Source organism: Heterodontus francisci, chromosome 1 (assembly GCF_036365525.1).
Source record: "Heterodontus francisci isolate sHetFra1 chromosome 1, sHetFra1.hap1, whole genome shotgun sequence".
Lineage (NCBI taxonomy): Eukaryota > Metazoa > Chordata > Chondrichthyes > Heterodontiformes > Heterodontidae > Heterodontus > Heterodontus francisci.
The window spans coordinates 283521245-283539604 of NC_090371.1; the positions used below are offsets into that span (position 1 = coordinate 283521245).

At 43.6% G+C, this 18360-nt stretch overlaps 1 protein-coding gene across 4 annotated transcripts in view; it reads right to left on the bottom strand.

The window, feature by feature from the left end:
* Nucleotides 1-17037: 17037 nt before the first annotated feature.
* The window catches only part of LOC137377254 (probetacellulin-like), a 106337-nt gene continuing 105014 nt past the window's right edge, over nt 17038-18360 (bottom strand). For all 4 annotated transcript variants that reach the window (XM_068046807.1, XM_068046800.1, XM_068046815.1 and 1 more), the window contains one exon: nt 17038-18045. The gene's annotated coding sequence lies outside the window, so the exon portion shown is untranslated. The remainder of the gene's footprint in view (nt 18046-18360) is intronic.

Genomic DNA, 18360 nt, shown 5'->3' on the forward strand with positions numbered 1-18360 from the left:
AATGATCCTGTCTTAAGGCAGCACCCACATTGAGATAGTAATCGCAAGCACAAAACCCTGGGTGGTGTTCCCTTCGGAGTGGGACTGCTCTCACCTGGTTCCATTCTTATCTATCCAATTGTAGCTGGAGAAAACACCATCAGTGGCTTCTCTTCCCATTCCCACAACATTGGCTCTGGTGTCTCCAAGGATTTACCCTTGGCCTCCTACAATTTCTCATCTAAAAGCTGGCCCTCGGTGACATCACCCGAAAATACATCAGTTTCCATATGGACAACACCCAGCATCACCTCACCACCATCTCTCTCAACCCCTCCACGGGCTCTAAATACTCAGACTGTTTGTTCAATGTCCAGTACTGGAAGAACAAAAATTTTCTCCAATTAAATATTGGGAAGACGGAAGCTATTGTCTTCAGTCTCCACCACAAACTCCATTTCCTTACTACTGAGTCCATCCCTCTCCCTGGCAATGGTCTGAGGCTGAACCAGAATGTTCACAACCTCGATGTCATACTCGACCCCGAGATGAGCTTCTGATCAACATGGCTATTCCATCACCATCACCTATTTTCACCTTCGTAAAACTGCCTGTCTCCACCCCTGCCTCAGCTCATCTGCTGCTGAAACCCTCATCTAATCCTTTGTTACCTGGAGACTTGATTATTTCGCCCACCTTGCTCCCTCCGTAAATTTCAGTTCACTTATATCCTAACTCATGCCAATCCCGTTCACCCAGCAACCCTGTACTCGCACGGACTAAGTCTTCAACTTTTGACATGGACTTTGGGTGATTCACTCTCTATCCCTTTCACAGCCATTGTCGACAGGAATAGTGCCGGAAGACTGGAGGATAGCAAATGTTGTCCCCTTGTTCAAGAAGGGGAGTAGAGACAGCCCTGGTAATTATAGACCTGTGAGCCTTACTTCGGTTGTGGGTAAAATGTTAGAAAAGGTTATAAGAGATAGGATTTATAATCATCTTGAAAAGAATAAGTTCATTAGCGATAGTCAGCACGGTTTTGTGAAGGGTAGGTCATGCCTCACAAACCTTATTGAGTTTTTTGAGAAGGTGACCAAACAGGTGGATGAGGGTAAAGCCGTGGATGTGGTGTATATGGATTTCAGTAAGGCATTTGATAAGGTTCCCCACGGTAGGCTATTGCAGAAAATACGGAAGTATGGGATTGAAGGTGATTTAGTGCTTTGGATCAGAAATTGGCTAGCTGAAAGAAAACAGAGGGTGGTGGTTGATGGCAAATGTTCATCCTGGAGTTTAGTTACTAGTGGTGTACCGCAAGGATCTGTTTTGGGGCCACTGCTGTTTGTCATTTTTATAAATGACCTGGAAGAGGGTGTAGAAGGGTGGGTTAGTAAATTTGCGGATGACACGAAGGTCGGTGGAATTGTGAATAGTGCCGAAGGATGTTGTAGGGTACAGAGGGACATAGATAGGCTGCAGAGCTGGGCTGAGAGATGGCAAATGGAGTTTAATGCGGAAAAATGTGAGGTGATTCACTTTGGAAGGAGTAACAGGAATGCAGAGTACTGGGCTAATGGGAAGATTCTTGGTAGTGTAGATGATCAGAGAGATCGTGCTGTCCAGGTACATAAATCCCTGAAAGTTGCCACCCAGGTTAATAGGGCTGTTAAGAAGGCATATGGTGTGTTAGCTTTTATTAGTAGGGGGATCGAGTTTCGGAGCCACGAGGTCATGCTGCAGCTGTACAAAACTCTGGTGCGGCCGCACCTGGAGTATTGCGTGCAGTTCTGGTCACCGCATTATAAGAAGGATGTGGAAGCTTTGGAAAGGGTGCAGAGGAGATTTACTAGGATGTTGCCTGGTATGGAGGGAAGGTCTTACGAGGAAAGGCTGAGGGACTTGAGGTTGTTTTCGTTGGAGAGAAGGAGGAGGAGAGGTGACTTAATAGAGACATACAAGATAATCAGAGGGTTAGATAGGGTGGATAGTGAGAGTCTTTTTCCTCGGATGGTGATGGCAAACACGAGGGGACATAGCTTTAAGTTGAGGGGTGATAGATTTCGGACAGATGTCAGAGGTAGTTTCTTTACGCAGAGAGTAGTAGGGGCGTGGAACGCCCTGCCTGCAACAGTAGTAGACTCGCCAACTTTAAGGGCATTTAAGTGGTCATTGGATAGACATATGGATGAAAATGGAATAGTGTAGGTCAGATGGTTTCACAGGTCGGCGCAACATCGAGGGCCGAAGGGCCTGTACTGCGCTGTAATGTTCTATGTTCTATGTTCTAAAATTATATTTGTGTACATTTGTGGGCACAGTATTGCTTGAGTGCTTCTATTCATTTCTGCATCAATTGATCAAATTGTTGAACTTTCTTCTTGGCAAACAACTATTCACCCACCCGACTCTTTGAGAAGCAACCACCTGGCCAGTCTACGCACACAATCAGACGGAATCAAAATGTTGGACAATATCTGGGCAACCAGTTAATAACTCAATATAGCTGGATATTCTCGATATATCTATTCCAGCTAATACTTCCCATTAAGCAGCAGTTACGGGTTATAAGTCCAGATAAATTGGCGTAGAAACTGGGCGCCATGGGTTGCCTTTGTCGGTGGGAGAGGTCATTGCACCTCACTGGACAGCTACCGCCCACCTCAAACCGGGCAGCCCCCGGTCAATAAGGTTCTGTCCCGCCACAGTCTGCCTGCTTCAATGGGTGCTTGGAGCTCAGGGTCATTGCTCGAAAGGTGGACTGATACACCGCAGTTGGCAGGAAAAAAGACAGAGGCACAAGGGGAGAGCCAACTGTGCAACAGCCCCGACAAACAAATTTCTCTGCAGCACCTGTGGAAGAGCCTGTCACTCCAGAATTGGCCTTTATAGCCACTCCAGGCGCTGCTTCACAAACCACTGACCACCTCCAGGCGCGTATCCATTGTCTCTCGAGATAAGGAGGCCCAAAAGAAGAAAGAAAGAAGAACTTCCCATTAAGGTTACAGAATTAAAAACTGTACTTTCATAGTGATGTTCTGTCACTCACCAACTATGAAGACACTTTGGTTTGTCTCACCCCAGGCTGAATTGCTAAATCGTGACTAACCTACAAAAATTGACGACATTTGCAGAAATTATGTTGTTACCTATGGTAAAAGAAACTAGTAAGTGATTCTTAATCTCAAAAGGTCAACTAATGCACTCCTGGCTGGTCTCCCACTTTCTACTCTCTGTACGCTTGAGGTCATCCAAAACTCTGCTGTCCGTGTCCTAATTTGTACAAATTCCGTTCATCCATCAACCCTTTGCTTGCTGACCTATGCTGGTTCCCATTTAAGCAACACCTGATTTTAAAATTCTCATCTACATTTTCAAATCCCTCCATGGTCTCACCCCTCCCCGTCTCTATAAACTCCCCCAGCCTGACAACCCTCCGAGGGGCGGCACAGTGGCGCAGTGGTTAGCACCGCAGCTTCACAGCTCCAGTGACCCGGGTTCAATTCTGGGTACTGCCTGTGTGGAGTTTGCAAGTTCTCCCTGTGTCTGCGTGGGTTTTCTCCAGGTGCTCTGGTTTCCTCCCACAAGCCAAAAGACTTGCAGGTTGGTAAGTAAATTGGTCATTACAAATTGCCCCTAGTATAGGTAGGTGGTAGGGAAATATAGGAACAGGTGGGGATGTGGTAGGAATGTAGGATTAGTATAAATGGGTGGTTGATGGTCGGCACAGACTCGGTGGGCCGAAGGGCCTGTTTCAGTGCTGTATCTGTAAACTAAACTATCAGTGCTCCTCTAATTCTGGCCTCTTGAGCATCCCCGATTTTAATTACTGCACCATTGGTTGCCATACCTTCAACTGCCTCAGCCCTAAATCTCTGGAATTCCTTCCCTAAACCTCCCTTTCTCTCCAACTCTCTCTCTCTTCCTTTAAGACACTCCTTAAAACTTACCTCTTTGGCCAAGCTTTTGGTCATCTGTCCTATTATCTCCTTATTTGCTTGACTCTTAACTGCACTTTGAAAATGGCCTAGCAAGCCACCCAGTTTGTATCAAACGGCTACAGTAAGAACTGTGGGTGTACCTACACCACATGGTCTTCAGTGGTTCATGAAGGCAGCTCACCACCACCTTCTCAAGGACAACTAGGGATGGGCAATAAATGCCCTGGCCAGCAACACTCACACCCCAAGAACAAATTATGTTCTCCGTGTCAAATTTTGTTTTATAACAATCCAGTGAAGCACTTGGTCATGTTTTGTTACGTTAAAGGTGCTTTATAAGCACATGTTGTTGTTGATGATACAATAACATACAGTTCAGACTAATGTGGAGTGAAGGACTGTTAAAGGAAAGCAATCCTCAATTGATGTTAATTGTTAATGAAATCATTAATTGCATGATTCAAATGAAAATTATTACTTTCATAATGAGTGACCATTGTAAGATATTTGCACCTTTTATAACTTCAGGACATCCCAAAGCGCTTTACAGCCAATGAAGTACTTTTGAAGTGTAGCCACTGTTGTAACGTAGGAAAAGCGGCAGCCAATTTGCACACAGCAAGATCCCACAAGCAGCAATGTGATAATGACCTGATAATCTATTTTAGCAACATTGAGGGATAAACATTGGTCAGCACACCCCTGCTCTATTTCAAAATAACAGCATGAGATCTTTTACAACCACATCTACCTGGGAGGGTAGATAAAGCCTCAGTTTAACATCTTATGTGCACCCCCTCAGTATTGCATTGGAGTGTCAGCATGGAGTTTTCACTCAAAACTCAGGAATTGGACTTGAACTCCGAGGTAAAATTGCTACCCACTGAACTACGGCTGACACCAACAGAGAAACACCTGTCCCATCTGACCAGTTAACATTTTGAATTGGACCAGGTAAAGGGAATTGCAGCTGTGAGTTCCCCATCACCTGCAGACTGGTATCATTTCCCAGACAATGCGTGGTATGGCGACAGCCAAATAAAGTTTGCCATTATGCTTCACTATGTGACCCCTATTTATTTAGTTCCGCCTCCCCAGCAACCTCCTGGTATGGATAGTAAATCAAATCATATGCAGGAGAGTCAGTAACTGGAGGACACAGATTTAAGGTAATTGGCAAATGAATCAGAGGTGAGATGCGAAGAAATAATTTTACACAGTGGGTTGTTGTGATCAGGAATGTGCTGTCTGAAAGGATAATGGAAGCACATTCAGTAGTAACTCAAGAGAGAATTGGATCTGTATTTAAAAAAGAAAAACTTGCAGGGCTATCTGAAAAAACAAGGGAAGTAGGACTAATTTGATAGCTCTTTCAAAGAGCTAGTACAGGCATGATGGGCTGAATGTTCTCCATCCATGGTAAGATTCTAAAAAGGCTCAATTCCAATCTGGTATATATGGATGAATTTTGAAAAATACAAATATAGCCCAATTGGGATTAGGAAGTAGATATCCATTAAAGTAAAATGGTAACTCACACTGAAATTGGTATTGTCAAATTTCCACCCATTTTGTCAATCAAGTTTCTTTTTGACCCCAAGAACGGCGCCTTTAAATTGGGGGAGTTAATTTTCAACTCTATGGCAGATTTAGGATGGATCTTTTCACCTCCTCAGTGCAGGTCTAAAAATTTGAATTGGGAAATCCTCTTAGTTTCCTAATGCTTAATCTAATGTCAACATATATACTTGCATTTCTTCCCAAGTATACATAAAAGTGCTGTTTTTATTCAAACTGCGGCTTCAGAAAGAAATAACTCAAGAGTATTAAGGTTGACATCCAAACAAATCTGTAATAAATAGAGGGTATAATAGCATGGTGGTTATATTAGTGGCTTTAGTGATCTGCAGACATAAGTTCAAATCCCACCATGGCCCCTGGGGAATTTAAATTCAATTTCATTAAATAAATCTGGAATGAAAACCTAGTATCGGTAATGGTGACTGGATTGTTGTAAAAACCCATTTGTTTCACTAAGGAGAAGGAAATCTGCTGTCCTTATCTAATCTGGTCTATATGTGATTCCAGTCCCATAACAATGCAGTTGACACTTAACTGCCCTCTGAAATGGCCTATTAAGTTATTCAGTTGTATTCATGAGAGTGGTGAGCCAAAGGCAATAACTACTGGCCTTATCAGTGATGTCCATAGAAAAACAATGGAGAAAGAACTGTTTGAAATGGGTGAATGAAGAAATCCATACAGTCTATTTCAAAAGTCTGGGGCCAGGGCTGCTAACCCTCAAGGATAGGCCTGGAGTCTCAGGGAATTAATGATTAATCAGGACACTGCTGAAAGAAACTGGGGAGAAAAATCATCAGAGCATTTAAAAAAAAAGTCATAGAGTTATACAGCACAGAAACAGGCCCATCGTGTCTGTACCGGCCATCAAGCACCTAACTATTCCAATCCCATTTTCCAGCACTTGGCCCGTAGCCTTGCATGCTTTGGCATTTCAAGTGCTCATCTAAATACTTCTTAAATGTTGTGAGGGTTCCTGCCTCTACCAGCTCTTCAGACAGTGCATTCCAGATTCCAACCACCCTCTGGGTGAAAAATGTTTTTCCTCAAATCCCCTCTAAACCTCCTGCTCCTTACCTTAAATGTCCTTTTAACACTTTGGTTTATTAGTTGTAAAAATGTTGGGAAAGGAAAGGCTGTCGATGAACAGTCAAGAGCCATCCAATCAGGTAATGAAGAATCTGTTCGCTTTCTGATTGGCTGTGGAAAGGTGGGGCACCATAAGGATTGAGGTGGTGTGACCAATAGCAAGCACAGGGGGTGGGGCCGATGGAGGGAGGAAGTCATGTGATCAAACTTCCTGGCATTCATCCAGCCAGATTTGGCAATTACCACTAGGGCCCCAAAGTGATATTGGATCCCCCCACTTCAAATTATTTAAAGATGCTTAATGTCAATTTTCAGCCATTTTGATCCCTTTTCGAGCTAAAGTCATTAAATGTCAAAAATGGAGTGAGTTAAACATGGACTGTTCTTGACTCTGAGACAATCAATCAGCAGGTGATCAGATACTGGTTAAACAATCGAGGTCGTTTCAATAGCTTTACATAGCATTTCGCACAATTGTGAGAAGGTCCTTTAAATTTTCATTCCCTTTCTGGAATATTCTCACCTCATTGTTGGCAGAGTGTTCCTTGACACACATCATCCATCTTGAGGAGGCTGTGTTTTTTGTAACTGACTGATTAATGAAAATTTTCCATGCAATGCCTTTGCACTCACACTTCCCTTTGAAGGAAATTATCCATTAACTTGTCACATGACATCTACTGCACAGCAATACATTCCATTCATTCCTCCTTTATGACGGAAGCCTATAAAAACAAACTTTATGATATGGTTGTAGAAACTAGGACATCCCAGTACATCACAGCACACTTTTAACTAAGTCCAAACATGATGTTAGCTGTGCCTCATGGGAGCTCTCTTGCCTCTTGAATCAGAAGATTGTGTGTTCAAGTTCCGCTCCAGGGACTTTAGCACAAATTCCAGGCTGACACTCCAAGTGCCAGCACTGAGGGAGTGCTGCACTGTCAGAGGTGCTATGTTACTGCAATATGGTGAGGGGTGTGGGTGATTCCCACTGTTCAATTCAACTGAACGCAGCAAGTGTTTTTGTTACTAAGGTTTTAACTCCTTTGTGTTTTATTTGTCAAATAAACAGACAGCAACAGGTTTTCTTGTCGGTTTAAAACAGAAGATTAATTATTTATTGAGCATTTTTCATTCCTGAAATGGTCACAACCTTACTCACTCAAGCATTCACTCACACACTCGCACGCACATAGGAAGAGGCAGATAGAGAGGAAAAGGGGTTAAATGGTTTGAAATGAAATAGGTTTTCAGGATTCACAGTAAACCTGTTGAATCTTCTCGGAGGTCAATTTCTCTTTTTAAAGTTGCAGACCTGGGTCATTTGTAGAGTTCTCTGTTGGTTAAAATTTCAGTCTGGAGACAGGGGATCACTTTCAGTTCTCTGCTGCACAAGTTGAAGTGTAGAACTCACAGCAGGACACCTTCTTTTGGTTTACTGGATTTTCTCCCAGCTGAACAGGCTTTTTCCTAGGTCTCCCACTCTCTCTTCAGAGAGCTACTTTTAAGGTCAAAATGGTTTCACATCCTGCCTCTCTTGGGAGACATAGAGTGTCCTCCCTGTAGTCATCAACACTGGCCCAGGATGTGGCTACTTCACACCTTCTTTGTTTCAGAAGAACAAAGACCAAAGAACAGTACAGCACAGGAACAGGCCATTCGGCCCTCCAAGCCTGCGCCGATCTTGATGCCTGTCTAAACTAAAACCTTCTGCACTTCCGGGGTCCGTATCCCTCTATTCCCATCCTATTCATATATTTGTCAAGATGCCTCTTAAACGTCGCTATCGTACCTGCTTCCACCACCTCCCCCAGCAGCAAGTTCCAGGCACTCATCACCCTCTGTGTAAAGAACTTGCCTCACACATCCCCTCTAAACTTTGCCCCTCTCACCTTAAACCTATGTCCCCTAGTAACTGACTCTTCCACCCTGGGAAAAAGCTTCTGACTACCCACTCTGTCCATGCCGCTCATAACTTTGTAAACCTCGATCATGTCGCCCCTCTACCTCCGTCGTTCCAGTGAAAACAATCCGAGTTTATCCAACCTCTCCTCATAGCTAATGCCCTCCAGACCAGGCAACATCCTGGTAAGCCTCTTCTGTACCCTCTCCAAAGCCTCCACGTCCTTCTGGTAGTGTGGCGACCAGAATTGGATGCAATATTCTAAGTGTGGCCTAACTAAAGTTCTGTACAGCTGCAGCATGACCTGCCAATTCTTATACTCTATGCCCTGAGCAATGAAGGCAAGCATGCCGTATGCCTTCTTGACTACCTTATCCACCTGCGTTGCCACTTTCAGTGACCTGTGGACATGTAAGCCCAGATCTCTCTGCCTGTCAATACTCCTAAGGGTTCTGCCAATGACTGTATACTTCCCACCTGTATTAGACCTTCCAAAATGCATTACCTCACATTTGTCCGGATTAAACTGCATCTACCATTTCTCCGCCCAAGTCTCCAACCGATCTATATCCTGCTGTATCCTTTGACAATCCTCAACACTATCTGCAACTCCACCAACCTTTGTGTCGTCCGCAAACTTACTAATCAGACCAGCTACATTTTCCTCCAAATCATTTATATATACTACAAACAGCAAAGGTCCCAGCACTGATCCCTGTGGAACACCACTAGTCACATCCCTCCATTCAGAAAAGCACCCTTCCACTGCTACCCTCTGTCTTCTACGACTGAGCCAGTTCTGTATCCATCTTGCCAGCTCACCTCTGATCCCGTGTGACTTCACCTTTTGTACCAGTCTGCCATGAGGGACTTTGTCAAAGGCTTTACTGAAGTCTATATAGATAACATCCACTGCCCTTCCTTCATTAATCATCTTTGTCACTTCCTCAAAAAACTCAATCAAATTTGTGAGACACGACCTCCCCTTCACAAAACCATGCTGTCTCTCGCTAATAAGTTTGTTTGTTTCCAAATGGGAGTAAATCCTGTCCCGAAGAACCCTCTCTAATAATTTCCCCACCACTGATGTAAGGCTCACCGGCCTATAATTTCCTGGATTATCCTTGCTACCCTTCTTAAACAAAGGAACAACATTGGCTATTCTCCAGTCCTCTGGGACCTCACCTGTAGCCAATGAGGATGCAAAGATTTCTGTCAAGGTCCCAGCAAATTCTTCCCTTGCCTCCCTCAGTATTCTGGGGTAGATCCCATCAGGCCCTGGGGACTTATCTACCTTAATGCTTTGCAAGACACCCAACACCTCCTCCTTTTTGATAATGAGATGACTGAGACTATCTACGCTCCCTTCCCTAAGCTCATCATCCACCAAGTCCTTCTCTTTGGTAAATACTGATACAAAGTACTCATTTAGTACTTCGCCCATTTCCCCTGGCTCCACACGTAGATTCCCTTCTCTGTCCTTGAGTGGGCCAACCCTTTCCCTAGTTACCCTCTTGCTCTTTATATACGTATAAAAAGCCTTGGGATGTTCCTTAATCCTGTTTGCCAATGACTTTTCATGACCCCTTTTAGCCCTCCTGACTCCTTGCTTAAGTTCCTTCCTACTGTCTTTATATTCCTGAAGAGATTCGTCTGTTCCTAGCCTTCCAGCCCTTATAAATGCTTCCTTTTCCTTTTTGACTAGGCTCACAATATCCCGCGTTATCCAAGGTTCCCAAAACTTGCCAAACTTATCCTTCTTCCTCACGGGAACATGCTGGTCCTGGATTCTAATCAACTGATGTTTGAAAGACTCCCACATGTCAGATGTTGATTTACCCTCAAACAGCCGCCCCCAATCTAAATTCTTCAGTTCCTGCCTAATATTGTTATAATTAGCCTTCCCCCAATTTTATTTATTTATTTATTTTTATTTCAGAGATACAGCACTGAAACAGGCCCTTCGGCCCACCAAGTCTGTGCCGACCAACAACCACCCATTTATACTAACCCTACACTAACCCCATATTTTGTACCACATCCCCACCATTCTCCTACCACCTACCTACACTAGGGGCAATTTACCATGGCCAATTTACCTATCAACCTGCAAGTCTTTTGGAGGTGGGAGGAAACCGGAGCACCCGGCGGAAACCCACGCAGACACAGGGAGAACTTGCAAACTCCGCACAGGCAGTACCCAGAATCGAACCCAGGCCGCTGGAGCTGTGAGGCTGCGGTGCTAACCACTGTGCCACCCCTTCACCCGAGGACTACTCTTATCCTTATCCACAAGTACCTTAAAACTTAAGGAATTATGGTCACTGTTCCCAAAATGCTCCCCCACTGAAACTTCGACCACCTGGCCGGGCTCATTCCCCAATACCAGGTCCAGTACAGACCCATCCCCAGTTGGACTATCTACATACTGTTTCAAGAAGCCCTCCTGGATGCTCCTTACAAATTCTGCCCCATCCAAGCCCCTAGCACTAAGTGAGTCCCAGTCAATATAGGGGAAGTTAAAATCGCCCACCACTACAACCCTGTTACCTTTACATCTTTCCAAAATCTGTCTACATATCTGCTCCTCTACCTACCGCTGGCTGTTGGGAGGCCTGTAGTAAACCCCCCACATCGTGACTGCACAATTCCCATTCCTGAGCTCCACCCATATTGCCTCGCTGCACGACCCCTCTGAGGTGTCCTCCCGCAGTACAGCTGTGATATTCTCCTTAACAAGTAATGCAACACCCCCACCCCTTTTACATCCCCCTCTATCCCGCCTGAAGCTTCTAAATCCTGGAACATTTAGCTGCCAATCCTGTCCTTCCTTCAACCAAGTCTCTGTAATAGCAACAACATCATAGTTCCAAGTACTAATCCAAGCTCTAAGTTCATCTGCCTTACCTGTTATACTTCTCGCATTGAAACAAATGCACTTCAGACCACCAGTCCCGCTGTGCTCCGCAACATCTCCCTGCCTGCTCTTCCTCTTAGTCCTACTGGCCTTATTTACTAGTTCCCCCTCATTTATTTCACTTGCTGTCCTACTGCTCTGGTTCCCACCCCCCTGCCACACTAGTTTAAACCCTCCCGAGTGATGCTAGCTAACCTCGCAGCCAGGATATTTATCCAGTTTAGATGTAACCCATCCTTCTTGTACAGGTCCCATCTATCCCTGAAGAGATCCCAATGATCCAGATATCTGAAACCCTCCCTTCCACACCAGCAGTTCAGCCACGTGTTTAGCTGCACTATCCTCCTGTTTCTAGCCTCACTGGCACGTGGCACAGGGAGTAATCCCGAGATTACAACCCTAGAGGTCCTGTTTTTTAAACTTACTACCTAACTCCCTAAACTCCCCCTGCAGGACCTCGTCACTCTTCCTGCCTATGTCATTGGTACCGATGTGTACCACAACCTCTGGCTGTTCACCCTCCCCCTTCACAATGCCCTCTGTCCGTTCAGAGACATCCTTGACCCTGGCACCAGGGAGGCAACATACCATCCTGGAGTCTCTTTCACGTCCACAGAAGTGCCTATCTGTGCCCCTGACTATAGAGTCCCCTATAACTATTGCTCTTCTGCGCTTTGTCCCTCACTGCAACAGTGCCAGCCGTGGTGCCACTGCTCTGGCTGCTGCTGTTCTCCCCTGATAGGCCATCCCCCCACAACGGTATCCAAAATGGTATACTTGTTAGAGAGGGGGATAGCCACAGGGGATTCCTGCACTGACTGCCTGCCCCTTCTAGCGGTCATCCATCTATCTGCCTGCACCTTGGGTGTAACCACTTCTCTAAAACTCCTGTCTATGACACTTTCTGCCACCTGCATGCTCCTAAGTGCATCCAGTTGCCGCTCCAACTGATCCATGCAGTCTGTGAGGAGCTGCAACTGGGGACACTTCCTGCAGATGTAGTCGTCCGGAACGCTGGAAGCATCACGGACCTCCCACATCTCACAGGTGAAGCACTTCACCCCTCTAACTGACATTTCTAGCACTAATTAATAAATTAATTTAAAATAAATAAACACTTATTAAATCCTTACTAAATTGTTATAATTAACTCTCTGGTCCCTAGTGCTAGATTCATACTATAAATATTAAATGCTAAGTAAATACAGTAATCTCCTCCCTCTGGTTTAGTTACTCTACTTGTTAGTTAATTCGGGTTCTAATCAATTTTTATCAATGTTTTATTTTCAAATTCAGTAAAAAAAAATTACCTACCAGCCAATCAGGTCACAGCTTTCCTGTGACGTCACTTTCAGGTTTTTTTTTACCAGAGGTAAGTTTTTTTATACTTACTGGTCTGGAACTCCGCCCTCCGAGTCTTCTCCCAGTCAGCTGTGCTCTTTGGAAGCTCTCGGCTCCCCTCACTCTGAGGACAGGTAGGAAATAAAGGAGCTCCTCGCTCCCTCCTTACCGAACTTCCTCAGTTACCAAACTTCCACTATAGCACTCTAATGCAACCCAAGTCAGCACTGTAAGATGGCTCACTTTTATACTGACTCACTCTAGCCCCCTGAAAACTGGTTTAAACCAATTCTCTAATTAACAAGGTGCAGCTGCAAGCAGAGCCTGAGTGAACCCTGTTTAAAGCTGGTCTAAAACTCACCTTCCCCAACCCTAACAGCAACTGTTAAGTTAATCTGCTAAATAAAAGACAGATTAGATTTAAGATAAAATTAACCCTTAATTATCCTCACTTACCAAACTTCCACTGTAGCACTCTAATGCAACCCAAGTCAGCACTCCAGTGCAAACCATTCAATTCAAAAATGTCTCGTGATGGGTTCAGGAAGGATATAATTGACATCTGAAATAAAAACAAGAAATGCTGGAACCACTCAGCAGGTCTGGCAGCATCTGTGGAAAGAGAAGCAGAGTTAATGTTTCGGGTCAGTGAACCTTCTTTGGAACTAGCAAATATAACATATAGCAAATATATTTGCTAGTTCCGAAGAAGGGTCACTGACCCAAAACGTTAACTCTGCATGTCTTTCCACAGATGCTGCCAGACCTGCTGAGTGGTTCCAGCATTTCTTGTTTTTATTTCAGATTGCCAGCATCTGCAGTATTTTGCTTTTAATATAATTGACATCTCTTAGCTTTGAATGTATTCTAGATATTAAAAATATCAAGGGATATGTGGATAGTGGGGAAAATGGCATAGAGGTAGAACACCAGCCATGATCTAGTTGAGTGGCAGAGCAGGATTGAGGGGCCGAATGGCCTAATCCTGCTCCTATTTCCTATGTTCTTATCCTTTTGCTCTTACCAGAGTAAGACAGTTTGAATATACAGGTTTGACATCTGTGGCCATTTCTTCCAGCACATTGTCCACTTTTCAAAAGTCCTTTTTATGACTCTTTCGTCTGAGTTCTTGTATTTATAATTGCTGCACTTCACATGAGTGTAACAGATGAGATGTTAAATCAAGGCCCTGTCTGCTCTCTGGGATGGACGCAAAAGATCCCATGGCATTACTTTGAAGAAAAGCAGGGGATTTCTCCCCTTCATCCTAGCCTTATTTATCTCTCAACCAACATCTCTAAAACAAATTTCGTGGTCAATGCTGCTTGTGGAATCTTGCTGTGTGTAATTTGACTGCTGTGTTTTCTACATTACAATGGTGACTACACTTCAAAAAGTACTTACTTGGCTATAAAGCCCTTTCGGACATCCCAAAGTCACTGGAGCGATCAAATAAAAATTGGACACTGAGCCGTCAGAGGAGATTTTAGAGCAAGTGACATAAAGATTGGTCATTGAGGTAAGTTTTAAGGAGCACCTTAAAGGAGGAAAGAGAGGTAGAGAGATTTAGGGAGGAATTCCAGAGCTTAGGGCTCAGGTATCTGAAAGCAGTGTCGCCAATGGTGGAGTGAAGGAAATTAGCGATGCTCAAGAGGCCAGAATTGGAGGGGAGAATAGTTATAAAGCCTGTATAACTATTTTACATTTCAGGATCATTCTTGTGTTGATAACTTATTGGGGGGTGGGGAGAAGTGGTGGGGAGGGGATGCATGTCACATGTTTTAAGCTTTTGGAAGCCCGTGCTAGTTTTCTAGGTTGCCTCGGATGTTAAAGGGCGATGCCTGTAGTTAAATTATTTTTAAAAATTGCTTTTGAAGAGTTTTCCTGAATATCTGGGTGAGATGAAGAGGAGTGGAAGGAGGTTCATGCGGAGTGTAAACACCAGCATGGAGTAGTTGGGCCGAATGGCCTGTTTCTCTGCTGTATATTCAAGATAATTCTGCAAGTGCTGTGCCCTTTAACTGCCAATAAAGGATAGTCACTAATAAATCCAATAGGGAATTCAGGAAAAACTTCTTCACCCAGAGAGTGGTGGGAATGTGGAACTCACTACCACAGAGAGTGGTTGAGGTGAATCGTATCGATACATTTAAGGGGAAGCTGGATAAACAGATGAGGGAGAAAGAAATAGGAGATGGTGATAGGGTGAGATGAAGTAGAGTGAGAGGAGCATAAACATCAGCATTGACCTGTTGGGCAGAATGAATTTACCACACAAACAGGTCAATGTAATTAATAGATAATTTCACTACCTACATATTAATGTTCTTTACGCTGGCAGCAATGTTGAATTTGTCATCTGTAATAGCCCACCTAAATTTACTTAGTAAATTGGATTGAAGTAATGAAGCTAGTTTACAGTAATCCTTTGAGTGTAACACTCAGATTTCACTAGAAGATTCCATTCCAGTGAGGTCATTGTGGAAGTCATAGAGTCATTTACAGCATAGGAGGAGGCCATTCGGCCCATCGAGTCCATGCCAGCTCTCTGCTGAGCAATCCAGTCAGTCCCATTCCCCTGCTTAATCCCCATAGCCTGCAAGTTTGTTTCCTTCAAGCGCCCGTCCAATTTCCTTTTGAAATCAGTGATTGTCTCTGCTTCTACCACCCTCATAGGCAGAGAGTTCCAGGTCATTACCACCTGCTGTGTAAAAACGTGCTTCCTCATATTCCCCCTGCATCTCTTACCCAAAACCTTCAATCTGTGTACCCTCATCCTTGTACCATCAGTTAATGGAAACAGTTTTTCCTTGTCTAATTTATTTAAGCCTGTCAATCTTGTACACCTCTATCAAATCTCCCCTCAATCTCCTTTGCTCCAGGGAGAACAGCCCCAGCTTTTCCAAACTAACCTTGTAACTAAAATCCCTCATCCCTGGAACCATTCTGGTAAATCCCCTCTGCACCTCTCAAGGACCCTCACATCCTTCCTAAAGTGTGGTGATCAGAACTGGACGCAGTACTCCTGTTGGGGCCCAACCAGAGCTTTATAAAGGTTCAGCATAACTTCCCTACTTTTGTGCTCCATACCTCTATTTATGAAGCCCAAAATCCCATTTGCTTTACTAACCACTCTGTCAATATGTCCTGCCACCTACAAAGATCGATTGATGCACATGCAGCCCCTGGGCCCTCTGTTCCTGCACACTCTTTAGAACTGTGCCATTAAGTATATATTGCCTCTCCCTGTCCCTTCTGCTAAAATGCATCTTCTCACACATGCCTGTATTAAATTCCATCTGCCACTTGTCTGCCCATTCCGCTAGCCTATCTATGTCTTGTTGCAGGCGGTTTGCATTATTCTCACCGTTTGCCACTCCTCCAAGTTTGGTATCATTGGCAAGTGATCAAGTCAAACCAGAATTTGAGGACATTACTGTCAGTGATTTTTTTCCTGTACACGATTGGAATCCACACTAGATATCGCACTCGCTGGGGCTGATAACCAGATTTCCTGAAAAGCATATTCTCATTTACTTTCCACAGGAATCACTGGTAGCTACTTATAGCTGCTTGATTTAATGGGAAATGATCAGTTTAGTATTAAATTGAGACATACCGATTCAGGCCTCAACGTCAGGCAGTGACTGAGAGGATTCAGAAATATTCCTGGAAAAGTTACACTCCAGTGCAACTTTCTGAGCCAATAGTTCATCAACAGATTTCACAGGGTTGTCAGCAAAGGTGTCTGTTGTGGGTAGAGTGAAATTCCTGAAACCATCATAATTAACAGTCCATACAATGCAACAGAACTTAAAAGCAGAATTTGCATTCTTTGGAGGTCACTGTGTTTGGCTCCATGTGCTAATGGACCCTTGGAAATTACAATCCAATATAGAACCTTACAGCACAGGTGCAGGCCATTCAGCCCATCGTTCCTGCACCAGGTGACAAGCCCAAACTGTGCAAGACAGGATCCTGAAGCGCTCTCGTTGGTTTTCGTGTGTTAGGGAGTCAGTATGGCACCAGTTATACTGCCACTTCTATATCCATGCACACTACACCTTGTAAACCAGACACACCCAGGATTGATCAAACTACCCATCAGTTTACAGTGTTCTGAAGGGTCATCAATCTGAAACGTTAACTGTTTTTCTCTGTACAGATGCTGCCTAACCTGACTGTTGCCAGCATTTTTTGTTTTTTTAAATTTTCTATCATTTTACTGGAGTGGTAAAACAAATGGGAAGACAATTGGTTGGGTCACAAATGAAGTACATTTATTAAATAACAAATGATTGCAATACCCCCAAAAAACACATCCATCTACATTTCAGAATTCCAAAACTTTACTGCAAAGACAGTAAAGGAAAAAGTTGGAATCACTTTAATACTCAAACAATCTGTTTGTATTTTACTTCACAGAGTTTAGATGCACTGATATAGCAGTGGAACAGTGAACCGGCCAACTTATTGTTAGGTATATCTTTTGTCAGTAACACATTTAGCAACTTTCATAAATAGATCACATTTTTCTTAAACAACAAAATTTGGTTTCTTTTTTATAAAAGAGAGAAGTGATTTCTGAACAGTTATTGACTCCATGTGCATTCACAGTAATTGGCATATTGTGTGCGCTGCAGGAACAGAGTTCACCCAAAGCAACAATTTTCATCCTTGGTCAGAAATTCTGCTTTTTCTTTTAAATGGAGCAAAAACATAGGGACTAGAGATGGTCATAAAATATTGTGTTTTTAATTGTCTTCTTTTTCTGTTAAAATTAGAAAAGACAAATCCTTCAGCCTCACCTGGTGTCCTAGACCCTTTAAGTAATATATATTTCACTTTTGTTATGTGTATCTTCCACACCCATGGACAAGGTAATAATGGATGGAGAGTGTTCTCTGGGACAGGATTCTAGATCTGACTGTCAGCTAGTCTGGGACTATGAACTAACCTTTTAGTCTTTCCTATTAATGTCCAGCTTATATGTTTATATCTTTTCCCAGTTCATATGAAGTCTATAATCTTTCCAGCACCATTTCAAAATGCAATGAAGGATGTAGTACAAGTGTAATACAAGTTGTAAGTAATTGTTAGTTTACTTTAAATATAATTAGTACCGTGTTCTCTCTTTTTTTCAAATTTTATCCAACATCTTTTCAAATTTAAATCTGCAGCTTAGAATGTTCAGACTGGCTGTAACGACTGAGCCTTGGCAGAAAAATCTCGGGCCTCATGCATTCCTGGAAGGATCACCTGCCTGCAGGTGTCCCCTAGCTAGAATGATCCTGCAGAGAGGGAAGGGATAAAAAAAAAAATCAATTTTAAAGCAACAGCAAAGCTTTATTCATAAAAAGCAAATTTTTTTTCTCCATGTCAATTTTCAATCCTTCTCTCCCAAAGATGCTGACTCTGCCTTCTCCCCAGTAACCCCACCCCCCCTCCCCCAAACAAGAATCCATCCTTTGTCCATCAGATTAGACAACTTGCTCAACCATGAAAGACATTGTAACCAATCTGACCCTGTCCTCCTTACGGCCAATACTCCACAATTAGCAGCAAATGCCACTTAGATAACAATCGGGAGAAGGAACCCTAGCCAA